Source organism: Podarcis filfolensis (assembly GCF_964270895.1).
Source record: "Podarcis filfolensis genome assembly, chromosome: 6".
Classification (NCBI taxonomy): domain Eukaryota; kingdom Metazoa; phylum Chordata; class Lepidosauria; order Squamata; family Lacertidae; genus Podarcis; species Podarcis filfolensis.
The window spans coordinates 48,597,467-48,615,063 of NC_139609.1; the positions used below are offsets into that span (position 1 = coordinate 48,597,467).

The following is a 17,597-nucleotide window of genomic DNA, read 5'->3' on the forward strand; positions in this document are numbered from 1 at the left end:
CTGCTCTTGTACTGTAGTTATATCTTGTCTTTATCATTTTACGTATTGTGACCCATTTCCATCACACATCTTAAGCCATGATATGCCATAGTTCACAGTACCTCCTTCAAAAAGCCCTGGGGCTCAAGCAGCCACCACCCCACCCCCAAACACCTTCAGTTTCCAATATGCCTGTTGTACATTCTTGTAACACACACACAGAAAGAGAGAGAGAGAGGAATCATTTTGAAGTTGGTGGAGCTACAAGTGTGACCAACAGGTCCAATTTAAACATGAAATTATATGGCCACATTAAACTTAAAGAGCTCACACTGTGCTATCAACACACATGACTAGCACCACATTTTCTTTGGCATGGAGTGCCATGCAAGCAAATGAGTATCAAAAGAGGCAACATCCACATCTTTACCTCTTTTTCCCTTTCCCATTCTCATCCCTGCAGATCTGCATGAGGCCAAGTTTGAAAATGTGTCAATTACATGTGGCTGTACTCTTAAAATAGGCAGGATGAGGGCTGCAAGACTATCAGGTGTTTCCTCTTCAAGCATCATCTAGAAAAGCACTCTGCACTGTGGTAAAAAATAGCTTGGCCCAAACAGACACACTTTTCTGGTGTAATGGGGTTTCCAGCTGTGGGGAAATCTCACAGATTGCTTGATTCCCCCAAAAGACCTGTAGACTGGCCGTCAGAACCTAAAGGTAGAGATCTCTCATCAGGGCCCAGGAGAGGGGAGGTAGCCTCTAGTGCCAGTGGGTCCACACAGGATGGTTCAGGGAGTAGACCCATCTCCTCCCCTGTTTTATCCTTTTATTTTCATGGGACTGAAACATTTTATCATCTGCGCTGCCCTTTCAGTAGTATCTAGTTTCTTGACATACATCTCAAAATGTGATTATAAGACCTGGAGACTGACTTATGGGTTCAGTTCTCTTCAGGGAAGTATTTCTTTCATTAGAAATGTACCCTGTAACTGCATTTGCATTGCATTTACAAGCCAATGGAGAAGAATTGTTCTCCAAATGCTGTGAGGCTCAAGAGACTCCAACATTTTTATAATAAAATCAGCCATATCTTTGTTCTGGTGTGTCATGTGCAGCCTGTGTGTTCTGATAGATAGGCCAGCCTATCTTGTGGCAGGCCAGTTTAGCAATGTAATATTATCAGAGTCCCATTTTTGTCAGACCAGTTATGAATGTGTTGGCTGAGATTCATGTTAGGAATAGTGAAGATACAATAGCTATTCTGCTTTCTGGAAGGAGGGGCAGGGGAACATGGCAGATTGTGCATTTATCACTCTGTCTCTGGAGATGCCCATTTTCCAGCCTGGAAAACTAGATGACAATTTAAAAAATCTTGTTTGAACACAGCAGCAAACTCTAGATGTAATTTTACAGCTAGATGTAAAACAAATCTTACCAATGTGCTTTTGGCCCTGCTGGGTGTGTGGCCAAAACCAGCGGCGTTGCCAATTAATCGGTGTAATTTTGCTATGAGTAAATACCATTTTCCTAAACACACTAATTGCTGGGAAGATATGATTTTCTTCATCTTAATGACATACAGGGTTGTTATAGCTGAAGGTCTAGAAATCTGCATAGCTTCTATTATATCCCAAGGCACTGAGCTTTCTAGCACGGGATCTACAAAACATTATGCACATCTAAGCAAATTTGCAGCATCAATTACAAAATTCACATGCTTTGTTTCAGACCTTGAGTTACAAGGTTTAGTGCAGATATCCATATACACAGGAATACATGCAGCCATACATTTATACCAACTCTAACTAAGCTGCCAACCCAGAGTGGTAGCCTTTCAAACATATCCCAGGAACTACATTTAGGAACATAGGAAGTTGCCTAGCACTTAGTCAGGCCATGGAGCCATCTAGATCCTTATTATCCACCCTGACAAGCAGCAGCTCACAAGGTTTACCAGTGGGGTCCCTTCCAGTCTGGTGTGGGAATGCTGGGGATTAAACCTGGAACCCTTTACATCCAAAGCTGAGGCTCCACCACTGAGTTATGGCCCAGGGCCATTTAAGTCAACGTGCACAACAGCCAAGTGGGATAGCTCAGTTGGTACAGCATGAGGCTCTTACTTTCAGGGTTGTGGGTTCAAGCCCCACGTTGGGCAAAAGATCCCTGCACTGCAGAGGATTGGACTTGATGGTCATCATGGTCCCTTCCAACTCTACAGTTTTATTAAGTCAATGTGCACAGCAGCTTCAGACAAGGGACACTTGCAGGTATCCAGTGTCCCAGCTCTACAAATGCAATACACTACGGAGCTCAGAGCCTGCTCCAGCCCAGAAGAAGGGCATATGTGCTCAGCATTTCTTGGGAGAGCTTGGACAGGAGATGTTTTTGGACTTAACTGCTTTCCCTGCTCCCTGGCCAGAAGTACAAGAAAGCGGCCTTGAGGAAATGGCTCTGGCATGATATGTGTGTGTCTATGCGAGAGTGCACACCAGTTTCTGACCCCTTGCTGTCATTTAGAAGAAGAGGAGTTTGGATTTGATATCCTGCTTTATCACTACCCGAAGGACTATCAAAGCAGCTAACATTCTCCTTTCCCAATCTCTCACCTTCTCTTTTAGTTTTTCGAAACTCTGCAATCTCAGTTTGGTTACACTACCATCAAATAAATGAAGTGTTTAAATTAGACAGAAAAATAGGTTTCCAGGTGGAAAAGTCAAAACTAGAGACTGAACTGTTAGAATCCAGCACTAAGAACTTGTCAAAAATGTATAATCTGCTGCTGAAATGGAACACACAAGATGAAACAGTTAAATCAACTATGATTACATGGGCTCAGGACATTGGTCATAACATCATGTTTGTTGACTGGGAAAAGTTGTGGACCACTGGGTTGAAGTTTACGGCGTGTAACGCCTTAAGAGAAAACATAATGAAAATGATTTATAGGTGGTACATAACCCCAGTCAAACTTGCAAAGATCTACCATTTGCCTGATAATAAATGTTGGAAATGTAAGGAAAAGGAAGGCACATTCTTTCACCTCTGGTGGACATGCCCGAAGATTAAGGCATTCTGGGAAATGATTTATAATGAACTGAAAAAGGTATTTAAATATACTTTCCCCAAGAAACCAGAGGCCTTTCTCTTGGGTATTGTCGGCCAGGGGGTGCTAAAGACAGATACAACCTTCTTTATGTATGCTACAACAGCAGCTAGAATACTCATCGCAAAGTACTGGAAGACACAGGATCTACCCACACTGGAAGAATGGCAGATGAAGGTGATGGACTATATGAGCCTGGCAGAGATGACGAGCAGAATCCGAGACCAGGGAAGAGAAGCGGCGGAAGAAGAATGGAAAAAGTTTAAGGACTATTTAAAGAAATATTATAAAATTGGAGACAGTTAGAATGATGTTGGACTAAAATAAATGGTTACTATTAGTAATGATTATGACAAAGAGAATAAGGGTGATTAGCATAAATTTATAATAAAATAAGGTAAGATTTCGCTGAAAAACTGTAAGAATTTGGAATACAGAAACGGGAAGTAAGAGGAGGTCGAGGAAGAAAGGTTTAGAAATTGGGTTATGAAGTGGTACGTGTTTTTTGTTTTATTATTGTTGAATGTTTGTTTATGTACGTCTTGTTTCTGTTATATAAAAAATTGTTTAATAAAAATATTTAAAAAAAAAAAAATAACATTCTCCTTTCCCTTCCTCCCCCACAACAAACACTCTGTGAGGTGAGTGGGGCTGAGAGACTTCAAAGAAGTGTGACTAGCCCAAGGTCACCCAGCAGCTGCATGTGGAGGTTCCCCAGATTACGAGTCTACCGCTCTCAACCACTACACCACACTACAATACAGCTGCCAAACCAAAGTTCAAACAGAGGCTTCTTCTCCCATTGTCAGGCTCTCAAGAGAGGAAGCACCTGTATATACTCCTCTTCCCCAGTGGTGGTAACTCCAGTTAAGGAGTGCAGCTAATCCTGAAGTAGCAGGGTTTTACTTCATCTCCCAGGTTTGGCTTGCTGTTCTCATGAGAGGTAAAAATATTTATACATCAACAGTCTATGTCCACACATGTGAGTACTTGGTAGGTATACCTGAGGGGGAATGAGACTCTCCACTTTTCAGAACACTGTCTCTTAACATCCCTCTGATTAATCTGCATTTGAGAATACAGGTTACCTCCACATATGAGTGGCAGTGGGTCGAGAAATAACTGTTGCAGGCACAGCAGACCAGTGGACAGGCAAAGCTCATAAACAGATAGTGTGTTAAGGCAAACTTCGGGTTTATAAGGTACCAGAATTTCTGGGTGCCACATCAACTGGGATGCTTAAGGCTGTTTCAGTGCTGACCATCAAGATAAGAAAGCAAAGAGCTTGTGAGGCCTGCACTTGAGGGCAGCTGAGGAGCCTACCACTGGGCCTTTATCATTCAAGGAAAACTGGAGGGGTTAGGGGATTTTCTTGGCTTTTGTATTTTAGCGGAAAGTAAAAGATCTGCCCCCTGGTTCCTTGCCCCCACCCCCCTTCCACCCCCCACCTCAAGGAAAAGGACTAGCGTCTGGCCTTGTATGCATAAGCTAATCCTTTGTGCAACATCTAAATGGTTAATTGTGTTTGAGGAAGACGTACAGGCAAATGGGGGGGGGGGGAGAGACCACCCAGCATGAAACAGACAAGAAAGAGCAATCTTTGCAATGTTTAACCAGGGAGAGAGCAAAGTTGTTTAAAAATATTTAATTTACAACATTCCACTCTGCTGATTATAAGCCAGGTAGCCAAGAAAACGCCACTGCGTGTGGGGAACCATCCAGGAAGTTTGCAACAAATTCCTTGGATTGTTTTTAATCTTCCTCTGTCAAGCGCTTTTTAACCCAACCACTGCTACACTTAGGTTGCCAGAGGCCAGTAAAATAAGAGCCCATGCCTTCCTTCTCAAGAATTGTGTTTTTATTTTATTTCATTTTTAAGGAAGCAAGAGCAGAGAAGGAGCAAGCAGAACAGACTAGCTATATCTATCATCTATCTATCTATCTGTCTGTCTGTCTATCTATCTATCTCTATCATCTATCTAAGCTATCATCTACCTATATCTATCATCTATCTATCTATCACATTTATATTCTGCCTTTTTAACAAAGAGCTAAAGGTAGTGTTCATGGTTCTCCCCCCATTTCATTTAATCCTCACAACAACCCTGTGAGGTAGGTTAGGCTGAAAGGCAGTGACTTGCCCAAGTTCCCCCAGTGAGCTTTTCATAATACTTTTGGCCAGATGTCTGTATCGCTTCACTAGCATCTTCTTTGGCCCTAAAGTGCCAGTTCTGTTACCTTTGCAATGTAATATCATGGTAGTACCTGTCACGCTCAGGCCTATGGTGGAGTTACAAAAAGAGAGATGCTACACTGCCTTTCCACTCATTTCCACATCGGCAGGTTTTTGGACTTCTAGAGTGGTAAACTGTTTCACTGCTGATATGTATATGTGCATGTATTAATATATGGATGGATAGCCAGTGTAGTGCAGTGTTTAGAAAAGCAGTAGCCAGCATCATGATCTCTTGAGGTTTTGGACTACAACTCCCATCAGCCACAGCTAGCGGTGATGAGAATTGGAGGGCACCACATTGGCTACTCCTGGATAAGAGTGTCAGACTAGGACCAAGAAGACCCATGTCCAGATTCCTGCTTTGGAAAGGAGCTCACTGGGCGTCTTTGGGCCAATCATTATCTTTCAACCTAATCTTCCTCACAGGGTGACTGTAAAGAAAATGTAGGACAAGATTATTTATTTATTTATTTATTTATTTATTTATTTAATAGTTATATACCACTGTATCATAAAGATGTATCACAGTGGTTTATAATAATATAAAATCATAAAACCAAACAATAAAATCATAAAGTTAAAAAACAAGTTAAAAGCAAAAAAGGAATTAAAAACAAACATCAATAGTACTTATGCTGCCCTGATAATCCTGGATAATATACTCTACCCAGAGGTAGGCTTACTCAGTCAGATCCGTTCACACGTTGCAATTTATAATGCTCCCATATTCTGCTGGAGGCAGAAGAGAAGACCTTGTGGTCAGCGGCTTTATTCAAGGCCACAGCCGGCCCTGCCATTAGGCTAAGGGAGCTGCCTTGAGAGGCAGCTGCTGAGTGTTGGGGGCGGGGAGCAGAGGCAGCAGCCCCTTCCAACCGAGGTAATTCGCCTATGTTGAACAGCAGAGTGATATGTGCCGCATATCCTACTCTGTGCTTCCAAAAACTAGCCTGCTATCTTCAATGGGACATTGTCATGTTGTTAGTAATGAAATACAAATTCAGTTGCCTGCCTGCTTGATTTCTGAATGTTGAATGATGGGTGCCATCTTGTCCTTGGCTTCATGCAGTAAGGCCACACCCTGACGGTCAAAGATGCCCAAGCAAGATCTGGTTGGCATAGGGTGTAGGCGGGGTGGGTGGGGAAAGATTGGCAAAACACAGTTTTGATAACAGATTTAATAGAACGATCACTCTGCCAAACAGGGAATGAAGCAAGATGTCTCATTCATTTCCTTGTCTCTACTTTTCTTCACATCCACACTGTACATTGAAAACACTCCTATGCTACTTTAACAGTCATGGCCTACCCGCCCCCCCCCCTCAAATCCTGGGAACTGTAAGGGTGCTGGGAATTGTTGCTTTATAAAGGGTCTCCTAACAACACTCAGCACCAACCAACTTGCAGTACCCAGAATTCTTCAGGGAGAGGCCATGACTGCTAGAAGAGTGCTTTCCATATATGGTGAAGATGTGATTTCTGTCTCTCTCATCTAAGTAGAGGATTGTGGGAGAGTCACTAACTTGCTTTCAGAAGCAGACAGAAGAGAAAAACTAGGAATAATTGGCTTACGTGTGCTGTAAATGGAGTGTGGTGAGTAGACAAGACGGAAAGTATTTATTTTACTGCCTTTATATCCCATCTTTGCTCCAAGGAAATTTTCCATTGCATCTACCTTTACCAGGCCAAGCCTAAGGTTATGATATTGGCATACATAGGAACCTGCCTTATACAGAGGGAGACTGACCTGCTGTCCAAAGGGAACGCCCATTGGAACGCCCTGTGATCCATCAATTCCATGGGGGATACACTCAGATGGGAGCCCCTGTTGAAGACAAAACAGGTAAAGTGTGTCAACTCCAAATTGAGCTTTGGCCCTTGGTACAGAGCCAGATCCCAAACCTTACATTTCTTTCCCCAGAGAATATAGTCCTAGAAGCCATTAGAGCAGCAGCAACTACTCCTTCTTAGTGAGTTGTGCCTTGCCTCTCTCAGTGCCAGGGTCCCCTCCAACGATATCTGCCATAGGCACAGAAGTTCAGTCTTGTCCAAGTGAGTTTGGTCAGCTTGTGGGATCTATGGCAGCCCAATAGAGCTCTGAGGCTTTGGCGAGTAAAAGGTCCAGCAGTCCTCTGGCTGGTCACTCCTTAGGACATCCTCTTTTTACTTTTACTTTTTTTTCCTTCTTTTTTAACCTGTGTGTTTCCTGATGAAGGCTCAACTGTATTTTTACTTCTTCACAAATTGTTTCTGGCATTAGGCATCTGTGTATGTTGCAGTTGGGATTTGTGATCTGTATTTTAACCTATTTTGCATTTTATGGAATGGTTTTATTGTGCACCACTTAGACACATCATTTTGAGTTCTAAGTAGGTGGGTAAATAAATAAATATATATATGTTGGTTTTATTCCGTACCTGTTCATTCCTTCTCCGTAGGTCAGAAACTCTTTGCTTCCCACCCAGACCCACTGTAGAGATAGCTTATCCCAGTTCCTGCTGTTCCACAAAACTGACAAGAACCTAGATATGCAGTGCAGTTCACAAGGCTAACTTCCAGTTGTGAGTTAGGGGGTATCTCAGGGAATGATACCTACCAGTTCCTAAAGTGCTTCCTGACTGTGTGCTAAATCACTGGGCATAATGATGGAAGAGGAGTGAATACAAAATGGGGTATAAGCAGCCTGAACCGCTGTACCCAGTGGAATAAAATCCAGACATGGTTGTGATGTGGGTTTACAGGGTAAACAGACAACATACATTAATGACAGGACTCCAATCTATTGCTTCTCCAAGTGGGTCCAAAACCCTGGCAGTCTGCTGCCAGTCAGTGGGCCCTTTCATATGCTAGTGCATGCTGCTAAATCGCTGCCCTCCTGAAGCTGGGAGCAACAAACCACAAGCCTTTGCTTCCCATGGCATATGAACCAGCACTCATGGTTTGTTCAAAACACGATTTGGAAGCAATGAGCAAACCTTGGTTAACCATTGTGGTATGTTTGGAGCAGGGGGCAAACCCACAAGTGCTGCTTCAGATGTCATAGTAAGCCAAGTCTTGTTTGTTCCTCCCAGTTTGAGGAAGAGTGGAGTAAAATGGGAGTGATTCAGCAGCATGGACTAGCACTCTGCTTGTTCACAGTAAGCCATGGTTTGTGGCTTTCTGCAACATGCAGACAGGACCACTGACTGGTAGCAGTACTCCATGTTTGTGGCTGACCATGAGGCATCAGCACAGCCAGTGTAATGGAGACAATGAGTCAGGTGGACAAATGGGTATGTCATATGGCACCTTCCTATTCATCTTTCAGTGTTCTTGTAGAGGCCTGTTCTGCTGTTTGCCTTGTCGAAGGGTCATCTCGAGCTAGTTGCTGTCACAGGCAAGGTACGCAGAGAGACCATTCATCTGACATAGTAAGGACTTTGTTAGGTTATTCTGTAAGTCCCATGAGCTGTTTAATGACTGACACTAAGAAAGAGATTTGTTCTTCTTTGAATCTCTGAGCCAGGCCTTTATGTCCCTCTTAGTCTTAGACATAGAGGCCAGCCTTAGGAGCATGATAAACTGGGCAGAGATAGCAACGTGGCTTTCGAGAATACTCTGCTTGTGTCCTCTGAATTCTGTTCTGCCTGAGCTAACTTTATAAAGACTTTTTGGCTGCTGATGTGAGAGGGTTTGGTTTGTCAACTCTAAACATTCTGATCTGAGCTGTTGTCATGGTAGGAGTCTGGATACCTCAGGCAAATTTGGGGCTTCATTCCTGAATTTCCTTTTCCTTTCCTTCGTCCCCCTTCTCCCTTCCCCTCAAAGTCTCTAGGCAATTTACACATGCAGATAGAAGGGCAGGTAAAATTCTACCCAATTCCTCACTAATTAGTAATACCATTATTTATTTATTATATATTTGTTTATATTTGTCAGATGCCTCATAAATAAGTTCTCCGGACATAATGCAAATAAATGAAAAGCATAATAGCACCATAAAAATTCAGACTGTAACTTAAACATCTAGCCAAAAGAACAACAAAATAAAATACAACTCACAGGAGCTGAAAAACAACCTGCAAATATAGAAGTACATAAAGACCACTAAGACTATCACAGGAACTAAAAAGAAAACCAAACACATGATATTAAATGGCTTGAGAGAACAGAAAAGTCTTAAGCCTGATGCCAAAAAGAGAACATGGATGCCAGAGAAGGCAAACTTCCCCAGGAACACTTTCTGCCACTGAAAAGACCCTCTCTCTCCCTCTCATGACTACCCTCATAACTTTGGGTTGAGGGGGCACCTGGAAAAGGGCACCCACAGATGAGCTCACCATATAGGCAGGAAGAGGCGTCCCTTCAAGTCCCAAGGCCCTGAATTGTGTAGGCCTTTTAGGCCAAAACCAGCACTTTGAATTAGGAGACAGTGAGGATGAGAAAAGTGTGAGATATTATGTTCATAATGTCTGGTCCCAATTAACACTCTCACAGCCATATTTGGCATCTGCTGAAGCTTCCCGACTGACTCCAGAGACATGCAGCCCCACCCACAAACACATTCTAATAATCCAAATGAGAAGCTACCAACGCATGAAAGCTTTCACACACACACCTATATTTGCGTCAATCCTCTTCCCCCAGACTTTTGCCTGTGGGTAGGATCCCAATGATAAGTGGCATAATTCAGGATGCTCCATCTTGACTAGTTCTTTTCCTTGCTTCACCTGAATGTTTTCAGACCTGAGACTTCTCAGTGCCTGTATTCTAGTTGGTCCTCCACAGGTCTGAAGCAATCCCTGGCCTTGCCATCCTAGCCAACAGGCAAATAACTTGGATTCCCAGCTGAACCACTGCCCTTTCCTCAGGCATTTTGTTGGTGAGCTGCTCATTCACAGAGATTGCCAGCAGCTCTGTGTGTGTGCGTGTTGTGGATCCTGGCTAAAAGTTGTGTAGCTGAGCTCAGTTTGTGTAGTGGTAACCTTGCCTGACACTGCCGATTGCTTGCTTGGCAGCCTTTAAAAGTGTTTTCCTTCTGTTAATTAACTCCTGGTGGGAGCCAGAGACTTCCTTGTTTCTAGCAGTGGCCTATTAAGAGCGGGGAGCCCTGGGACACTGGTGAACCGCTGTGGGTTTGGCCTGCTCTCTTCTTCATGGCTGAGAAGGCCTGAGGTGAGTGCTGGGCAGCTTGGGATGATGCAGCCAACTCCAGTAGTTACTAGGTAGAAGAAGGCTTGGAATAAAGGGGTTTCTGTCCAGGTGCCAAGGTTACAACCACCTTGCCAGCCAACTCAAACCTTCACGCTTCCCATGACGCAAGAGCCTGAGCCAATTTAGTTCCCCCCTGTTCAGCATGGAATCACAGAGGTTTGTTTCCTTACTGTGAATGCATCAGAAAGAGCATTGCTAGCGGAGGCCCAACTCTGCCATCACTCCCCTGATGTCTCCTCTGCTCGGCAGCCACAGCACCTATTGTACACATACACACACTGCTGCCCCCAGTGAGACTCCTATATGGGGGCTTTTCATACAACCACAGGAAGCTGCATTGTACTGAGTCAGATCATGGGTCCGTCTGCCTAAACCTTGTTTACGCTGCCTGGCTCTCCAGAATTTCAGACAGTGTTTACCATAACTTCCAGGCTTACCTTACAAATTTCTCCTTTCTTTTGCTTTAGGTCACTACTCTCCTCCCAGCATCTCTCCAAACTGAAGGGAGATAAATCACCATCTTGTGACTTCTTCTACAAGTCAGACTCTTCTTCATGTCCTAGGGTGGGAAGGTGGGGGGGAGTAGCCTCTCCCACTTTAATTTTCACTCTTACTCTACCTCCTTTCTGATATTCAAAGGGGTTTTTTTTCTAATTGCCACAGTCAAATAGCTGTCTTTGATTCCTGCATCACACTTTTATAGCACAGGAACCCTTTTCTTCTTTTTGCTATCATCATGTGTTTATTTGTATGACACTGTTCCACAAAACTGTACCCAAAGTGGCTCACAACATAGCAAATGAACACTAAGTATAGGAATTCAAAAAACACATAATCAGCCTTTGATCTTTTGGCAACCTACTTAACTTTAGATTCATTGCTGTCTTGCAGCCAGACATGATGCAGAGATACATGGCCTGTTTCCAGTAATGCCCAGCAGGAAACTTCCCAATTTGTGACCTCTAACCTTCAGCTGTTCCTGGGATTCCACCATGCTGCCAGGCTCCATCCAAGTTTCTGAATTAAAATTCCAAATAGCATGGTAAGGCAAATTTTCATATCAGCTTCTTGTATAATATTCCTTCTTGAGCATATTTTATGTTCAGAGGTGGTTCCAGCTCATTTATTACCTTGGGCTGAATGAGGTTCAGAATATATCTAATGGTGGCCAGCAGCTTCCCCTAGTGGGAGTGCCAACTGGCTCTCACATGCATGGGCCCATTCAGCCCCCAAGACACATCTTTATAGCACTCAACCAATGTCTCCAGCTGTCTTACTGAGGAAGCATTTGGAGATTGGCTAGGAAGAAATGGCCATTACTTAGGGCTGCCATATTTCAAAAAGTGAAAATCTAGACACTGTTTCTGACCACCGAATCATGGCTATGTCTGGGAAATTCCAGACGTATGGCAACCCTACATTAATCTAAGCCAATACTTGAAGCCTTTACTTGCAGCTGCTCAGGGGCATTCAGTAGTTATAACAATGCTTTAGAACTATTTACTTGTGTAGAATCTACACATCTGCTGCAAAATGCATGATGGTCCATAGAAGTGCACAGCACATTTCATTAAGGTGTGCACCCTTAATGGGTGGATGATTTATTTATTTAAACAAAGGAAGGGGGAGGGAAATGACAAGACAAACAAATAAGGATTAGGAAGAGGTAAAGAAGAAAAACAAGCTAACAAAATGATCACAACTAGAAGCCAAAACATTAGATTTTTCCTGCAGAGAAAAAGACCCTTGCAAAGCTGACCAGAGGCAGGGTAATTCTGGAGGGCCAGGGGCCAAATGGCTGCTCCCCCTTGCTTGCATGCCACAAAAGCAGCCCCTCACCCCACAGATCTCTCTCCACAAAAGGTGGCCAGTGGAGCTTGGATGGAGACAGAGTCATGAGAAGAAGAAGAAGAAGAAGAAGAAGAAGAAGAAGAAGAAGAAGAAGAAGAAGAAGAAGAAGAAGAAGGCAGGATGGATTTTTAGCTTTTGCCTGAGAAGGAGGGAATTCCTGCTCCTTCTTTACTGCCATCACTGGAGCCAATTGCCTTGTCACCACTTCCAGAGACAGCTGCAGATCCATTCCAGCCTTTTTATTCTGCTTGCATCTCTCTCTGTCTGCTTCCCTTGACCCCCAGTTTTTTTAAAAACATTAGCATGTGTGTGAGCACACCCCCTTTGCATGTCTATCCCTAACCCAGGGACAAATCCTGACCAGGTTGAAGTCAGGTTGCCTAGTCATCTATGAAGATGGGTCTGCTGTTGCTCTGTACTGCCTTGTATCCAGGCCATCAGAATAATCCCTTTTCCACCTCTGCCCGGGACTCTGATGTCACAGCCACTTAGTCTGATCTGCAAACATCGTGGGCTGACACCTTGTTAAACACTCACAGGGGGTCGTGCTTCCAGGCCTTTTCCTGACCTGCTTTCTTTTTGCCCGCTGCAAAGTTTCAGTTGGCAGGCACTTCCCTTGCACTATTAGGTGTCATTCGAGGAACAAGGCACCCAGATCACTTACAAATTAATTTGGAGTTAAAACTACAGAAAATTAGGAACATGTTGCTTTGCAGACTTGGCTAGCTCTCAAGATAAATACATGGAAAACTCCTTCATTTGTAACTTTGCTCTGTGAAAAGGGGGGGGGGGTCACAAGCATTCCTGCTTCCTGTCTCTTAACTGTTGTCAAGGCCTTCAACAGCTGCTTAATGGTCTGAGGCCTTACTTCCCAAGGAAAACTGAAGCAAACAAACAAAGGATTGGAATTATTTTCCTTAGGGCCAAATTAAGCTAAATAAAACTGATGAAGCACACAATCTAAAACCCTTGTCAACCATTAGTTTTGCAGGAGAGTAGTCGCCTTGAGGAGCTGGCCCTTTTCCCCAGCCAAAAAAAAAAAAAAAGTCCTGCTAGCAAGTTCTGTTTCCAGTGTCATCACTTTGTCTTCATTGCTTTCTCACTTCTGGGTTGTCAGCTAAGGAGCCACTCTTAAAAAGACCAAATTGTACCCAGCAGGCCTCTGGTTTTAAACCTCCAATCTAAAAGCCAATTTCATTAGTAATCATCATGCCAACCAATACAGGGTTAGAGTAGTGCTCAGTCAGCATAGACTGACATGCCCTGGTGTGCACAGTCATAGGTTGTAATGGTATCATAATACCACAGCAGGGCAATTCAGCCTTTCTATGCTTGGCACAATTGTTATTGCCTGATGCAGAGTTGTGGCATTGTGCATATAGCTGGTACAACAGGGCACAAAACCTGAAAATGGTTCTGCCACCACGGAGCTAGCTACATAGGCACAAACCTGTACAATTAATTATTGCTGGTAAGATGTTGTTATGAGTACAGTAGGCCTGCCCACTTGCCTCAGTTTGTCTGTCCCTATAATTCATACCTAGGTTACTATGCATATCTACCCAAATATTAGAGGGTTGGGTGTCACTGGTCTACAAAAATATATCAAAGGATGCATTCCATTGGTGGGCTCAATTATGAGCTCAATTTTAATGTTGGCACCCTCATAATGTTTTGTCATGCTGTACCCAATAAATGGGACGCGGGTGGTGCTGTGGGTTAAACCACAGAGCCTAGGACTTGCCGATCAGAAGGTCAGCGGTTCGAATCCCTGCGACGGGGTGAGCTCCTGTTGCTTGGTCCCTGCTCCTGCCAACCTAGCAGTTCGAAAGCACCTCAAAGTGCAAGTAGATAAATAGGTACTGCTCCAGCGGGAAGGTAAACGGCGTTTCTGTGCGCTGCTCTGGTTCACCAGAAGTGGCTTAGTCATGCTGGCCACATGTCCCGGAAACTGTACGCCAGCTCCCTCGGCCAATAAAGCGAGATAAGCGCCGCAACCCCAGAGTCGGCCACGACTGGACCTAATGGTCAGGGGGCCCTTTACCTTTACCTAGTAAATATCTACTAGGTTCAATACATCTTTTTGTTAGAATCGTAGAATTATAAAGCTGGAAGGCACCACAAGGATCATCTAGTCCAACCCCTTGCAATGCAGAAATCTTTTGCCCAACATGGAGCTCAATATTATTACTATTATTATTACATTTATATCCCACCTTTCCTGCCAGGAGCTTAATAGTTCTTCCCCTTCTCATTTTATCCTCACAACAACCCTATGAGGTAGGTTAGGCTGAGAGGCAGTGAATGACCCAAGGTCACTTTGTGAGCTTCATGGCTGAGTGAGGATTTGAACTCTGGTCTTCCAAACCCTAGCCTGACACTGTAACCACTATACCACGCTGGTTTTCTATGTTTCTGTATGTATCATACAACACTTTCCATATTTCCCCTCAGACTATTGCAACATTTTGCTCTTCTTGCCACTAAATATATTATCACAACCAGTGATGTCTAGAACAATTCCTCTGTATGCATCTATCTACACCCTGAGGTCAATGGGAGAGGCCCTTCTATGCCCTGTGAGGATGGGAATGCATAACCAGGCCTTCTCATCATCAGCACCCACTCTAGCCACTGCCCCAGAATATTTGCCTCTCTTTACCTCTTTGAGTGTGTTCAGATGTCAAGTTTAAATAGTTTTGTTTCATGGTACTGCCAACGTTTTCAATATTGTTTCAATATTTCAATATTCATTTTTAAAAAACAACTTTAAAATGTTTTATCATGTTCTTAAATCTACTTAAGCTTCTCTGAGGACCCTGTGTTGTTGCAAGCGTGAGATACAAATATTTAATAAATAAGTAAAATAAACTCAGAATTCCATGCTAGGATCTAAGCAGGCAAAATGAGCTACACTAGGATGGCTCTGGAAAGGCCATGTTTTACCGGTATGTCTTGCTATTACATGGCAAATTTCCTCCTTAAAAGGGCTCTATTGGTCTCTGCAGTCTGACAGTCTTACTGACCGTGGAGCATATGACACAGTCAATGGTCCCCAATGGCGGCTGCTGTCCACGGGGACTGGCAGGGCAGATGGCAGGGAGATTGACAGTAGGTGGCGCCATAGCCAACAACAGGCAGAGCCAACTCATTCTAGTTTTGTCCCCATCCTCTTCCATGCTGAGTTTTACAAAGGCAACACTAAGATTAAGGAAGAGGAAGCTGACATCCAAGGCTGCTCTCTGGGCTGGTTGAAGATAAGAAGACAGGCAGGTGGGAGCTGACTGATAGCTCACTGAGGTTGGTGGGGAAGTGCCCCCATTTGCCTTAATGGAATAGCCACTGCTGAATTGGCCTCTGATTCTAAGAGAGAAATCTAGAGACCTTGCATTCCCCCTGCCATGTTGTTGTGTGTGTGTGTCTGTGTGTGTGTACCAGTCAATAGATGTCTGGGGGGCAAAAGGCGAAAGATTTATACGATCTGAGGTGAAACCAGAGTAGCAGGATTTAAGTTGAACAAATTAAAGACTAAGGTTCTCGAGAAAAACTTAACACCGATTGAGAAAGAGAGGTTTCAGAAGGAGACGGGTTTAACACTGGTTAAGAAAGTAAAATACCTAGGGGTTAATATGACCACCAAGAACCTAAATTTATTCAAAGATAACTATGAGAAATGTTGGTCAGAAGTGAAAAAGGATCTTGAAATATGGTCAAATCTGAAGCTTTCCTTGTTTGGTTGAATTGCTGTTATAAAGATGAATGTATTGCCAAGAATGTTATTTTTATTTCAATCATTGCAAATTTTGGACAAAATGGACTGTTTCAAGAAGTGGCAGAGAGACATTTCTAGATCTGTCTGGCAGGGCAAGAAGCCCAGAATAAAATTTAAAATATTAACTGATGCAAAGGATAGAGGTGGATTTGCCCTGCCAGACCTTAAACTTTACTATGAATCAGCAGCATTTTGCTGGTTGAAAGAATGGCTGCTTCTTGAGAACACAGACATTTTGGATTTAGAAGGTTTTAATAATGTTTTTGGGTGGCATGCATATTTGTGGTATGACAAGGTTAAAGCACATAAAGCATTTAAAAACCATATTGTCAGAAGAGCACTGCTTAATGTCTGGATAAGATATAAAGACTTACTTGAAAATAAAACCCCAAGGTGGTTATCACCGATGGAAGTGAAGGCTCAGAAAAAGCTCAATATGGAGGCCAAATGGCCAAAATATTGGGAGATTTTGGAACAGGAGGGTGACAAACTGAAACTGCAGAGTTTTGAGAAACTAAAAGATAAAGTGCAAGATTGGCTTCATTATTATCAAATAAGGGAGGCTTATAACTTGGACAAAAAAATTGGCTTCCAGGTGGAAAAATCAAAATTGGAAACAGAACTGTTAGATCCCAAAACTAAGACATTATCAAGAATATATAACTTGCTGTTGAAATGGAATACTCAGGATGAAACGGTTAAATCTGTTATGATAAAATGGGCACAAGATGTTGGACATAACATAATGTTTGCTGACTGGGAACAGTTGTGGACCACAGGTATGAAATTCACGGCATGTAATGCCTTAAGAGAGAATATTATGAAAATGATATACAGGTGGTACATGACACCAGTCAAGCTTGCAAAAATATACCATTTGCCTGATAATAAGTGTTGGTGGTGTAAAGAAAATGAAGGTACATTCTTTCACCTTTGGTGGACGTGCCCAAAGATTAAGGCTTTCTGGGAAATGATCTATAATGAAATGAAAAAGGTATTTAAATATACCTTCCTGAAGAAACCAGAGGCCTTTCTCCTGGGCATGGTCGGCCAATTGGTGCCAAAGAAAGACAGAACTTTCTTTATGTATGCAACAACAGCAGCAAGAATACTCATCGTGAAGTATTGGAAGACACAAGATCTACCCACCTTGGAAGAATGGCAGATGAAAGTGATAGACTATATGGAACTGGCGGAAATGACTGGCAGAATCCGAGACCAGGGAGAAGAGTTGGTGGAAGAAGATTGGAAGAAATTTAAAGACTATTTGCAGAAACACTGTAAAATTAATGAATGTTAAATTGATGTAGGATTGAAATGAGATGGCTTTAGTAACAAAGTTAAAAGAATATGTAAAAAAAGGATTGATAATTAGATGAAAATATGAAGTTCAATATGTTAAGATATATAATTAAGATAAAAACAAAGAGGGTAAGGATTTGCTGAATTAACTATGTAAACTG

The 17,597-nt window shown here is 42.9% G+C and overlaps 1 protein-coding gene and 1 long non-coding RNA gene across 3 annotated transcripts in view; one reads left to right on the forward strand and one right to left on the reverse strand.

The window, feature by feature from the left end:
• The window catches only part of LOC310765213, an 89,602-nt gene extending 79,699 nt beyond the window's left edge, over positions 1-9,903 (reverse strand). For both annotated transcript variants that reach the window (XR_014549487.1, XR_014549488.1), the window contains exons 1-2: positions 9,638-9,903; positions 7,066-7,143 (exon numbers count right to left, since the gene is read on the reverse strand). This is a non-coding gene — a long non-coding RNA (uncharacterized lncRNA). The remainder of the gene's footprint in view (positions 1-7,065; positions 7,144-9,637) is intronic.
• PTCH2 (patched 2) overlaps positions 7,037-17,597 on the forward strand; it is a 78,870-nt gene continuing 68,309 nt past the window's right edge. Inside the window, exons 1-3 of the mRNA XM_083619816.1 lie at positions 7,037-7,161; positions 8,637-8,699; positions 11,403-11,553. The gene's annotated coding sequence lies outside the window, so the exon portion shown is untranslated. The remainder of the gene's footprint in view (positions 7,162-8,636; positions 8,700-11,402; positions 11,554-17,597) is intronic.